The 2787-nt window shown below is 39.0% G+C and overlaps 1 non-coding gene across 1 annotated transcript; it reads left to right on the top strand.

Annotated features, from left to right (window-relative positions):
- Positions 1–641: 641 nt before the first annotated feature.
- On the top strand, positions 642–713 carry TRNAG-CCC. Its single transcript has one exon. It is a non-coding gene; the product is annotated as a tRNA-Gly (tRNA).
- Positions 714–2787: the final 2074 nt, after the last annotated feature.

The raw sequence follows: 2787 nt of genomic DNA, 5'->3' as shown, positions 1-2787 counted from the left end.
AGAGTTCAAGTTATGCAAAATATATCTATAGGATAATAGCTTATTATCTAATTTTAGAATGTGACCATAGCATTCTTCATTGAACATGATAGTGGTATTTTAACACATTTCTTATGATTATGCTAGGCTAACTGAATGAAGAAAAGACCAATTTAACCTGTATAATTTCAGACTGTTTTACTAATGCAACAGTACATAGAAAATTATAGACAAATATGAAAAAATCTGCCTTAAGGACTTCCCTGGGAGTCCAGTAGTTAAGAATCAGTCTACCAATGCAGGGGGCACAGATGGGTTCAATACCTGGCCCAGGAAGATCCCACATACATCAGAGCAACTAAGCCCATGCCCCACAACAGCTGAAGCCCATGAGTCCTAGAGCTTGTACTCCACAGTAAGAGAAGCCACCACAATAAGAGGCCTGCACCCTGCAACTAGGAGAGTAGCCTCCACTCGCCACAACTGAGAAAGCCTCCATGTAGTGACAAAGACCCAGCATAGCCAAAAATAGATAAAACTTTAAAACTGCAACAAAGGAGTAATATTACTTAAATTTAACCCATATGTGCTTTGCCATATACTTTGAATGGACTTTATTTTTAGACTACTTTAGATTGATAGAAAAATCAACTTGGAGGACTTCCCTGGTGGTCCAGTGGTCAAGACTCTGTGCTCCCAATACAGGGGGCCAGGTTCAATCCCTGGTCAGGGAACTAGATCCCACATGCAGCAACTGAAGACCTGCCTTCCAGGATGAAGCTCAATGGTCCTGTCTGCCACAACTAAGACCTAATGCATCCAAAATAAATAATTAAATGAAAAATAATAGAAAAGGAAAAGAGACATGAAGATAGTTCAGAACAGAAAGCTAGCATATATTCCATACCCAGTTTACACTATTTTTAACATTTCACAATGGTATGTTACAGCTTTTACAAATATTGAAGAAATACCGATTCATTATCACTAAAGTCTATATTCTACTCAGATCTCCTAAATTTTCATATAATGTCCTTTGTCTGTTGCACCATCCCATGGCACTTCACATTTCATTGTCAAGAGTCCTCTTGGCTATAACAGTTTCTCAGACCAAGAGGAGACACTTTCAGACTTGATTGAAGAGACTCTGCATCAGCTCGATACAATGGGCTTTGAGGAGAATATAATAATCTGTTGAGATGCTTGTTCTGGGATTAAATGTGCTCTGTGGGTAAGATAAAATAAACAACCAGCTGTTAAACTGGAAACTGGCTGTTTGAGCAGAAACTGATAGCTATTCTTGAAATCTTTTCTCCCCAACTTCCTCTGTGGCATAATATTCAGTTTGGCACATATTTTTCTAAATAAGATCTCTATTCTCCATCTCCTTTTGTAGCTGAGTGAATACGTGGGAATATATTCTGATGAATCAAAAACGTGGGGGTATTGAGAGGTGTATAGGAAGGGTATATAGAACCCTTCCTTAAAAAGTGGTTTGGGAATGACCTTCATTTCTTTTTCTTAATTCCTTGTCTTTGTTCTGCTTCCTCCTGGAGTACAATCAGAGTCGTGGACTGTGAAGGGCACATTGTAGAAGGTGGAGTGGTCAATGAAACTTGATCCTGGGTCTCTGAGAACTTAATGTCACAGAGCCTGCATGACTGCTCTTATTTGCATTCCTATGAGCTTTTATTTTAGATGCAAATGAAACTGTCATTTTACTTTTTATTGGATTATAATTGCTCCATAATATTGTTTTAGTTTCTGTTGTACAAAAAAGTGAATCAGCTATATGTGATAGATACATCTCTTCCCTCTTGAGCCTCTTCCCACTCCATCCCAGTCCTCTCGACCATCACAAATCACTGAGTTGAGCTCCCTGTGTTATACAGCAGGTTTCCACTGGCTATCTGTTTTACACGTGGTAGTGTAAATATGTCAGTGACATTCTCTCAGTTCACCCCACCCTCTCCTCCCCAATCCCTTGTTCACAAGTCTGCTCTCTATGTCTGTGTCTCTATTCCTGCCTTGCAAATAGGTTCATCTGTGCCATTTTCTTAAACTTCACTTATTCTGGGATATTGTTTTTTCTTTTCATTTACAGCATAGTCCAACCAAAACCAATACAATTAATAAAGGCAGGTGTTTGTTACATAGATTAGAATGTGGGACATCATTGGCTTTTTTTTCTGTTAGTTCTTCTTGTATCAATAACATGCCTGTGCATGTTTTCAGATTAAACATGTCAGCTGATTTGTTCCTTTGGTCAATGGGCAGGTATCCTCTGAAATATTTCCTCATGAGTAATGGTGGGAAACTGTGTCAGATTTTGCTTTTCAAATGCAGAGACAAATGTGATCATGCTTGGAATGGTATGAGTAATAAAATCTTTCCTCCCTGAAACAGGAGTCTTGTGTTATTTACTAGAATTCATGAAACTATGATATATTAACAGGTTAGCTCACACTGAAAAAATGTCAGACACTTCATAGTTCTGGATATAGTAAATACTATAAAGGAGTTATCTAATGCAGAGGAGGCCTCTGCAGTGTTTCCAGACAAAGGCAGTTCTCCTCTAGTAAGGAAGAGAGCAGTCCACTTTCGCTTGTCCAGAGGTTTCAGGGGAATCTGGAAATTCAAACACTGTTGTTCATCTCCTTATCCCATGTGGCTGGAACTCTTTCCTTCCCTACCAGGGACCAACTCTCCTATAGGGACTTACACTGGCTGTGGATTCAACCATCGTACCAATTTAGTTACTCTATCATTTTTCCTCAATCAGATTTTCCATCGCACTTGGCTCTCTGG

The sequence above is a fragment of the Oryx dammah genome, unplaced genomic scaffold, assembly GCF_014754425.2.
Source record: "Oryx dammah isolate SB20612 unplaced genomic scaffold, SCBI_Odam_1.1 HiC_scaffold_24, whole genome shotgun sequence".
Taxonomy (NCBI): Eukaryota; Metazoa; Chordata; class Mammalia; order Artiodactyla; family Bovidae; genus Oryx; species Oryx dammah.
The sequence above is the reverse complement of the archived record's forward strand: the minus strand, read 5'-3'. Positions and strand labels throughout refer to the sequence as shown.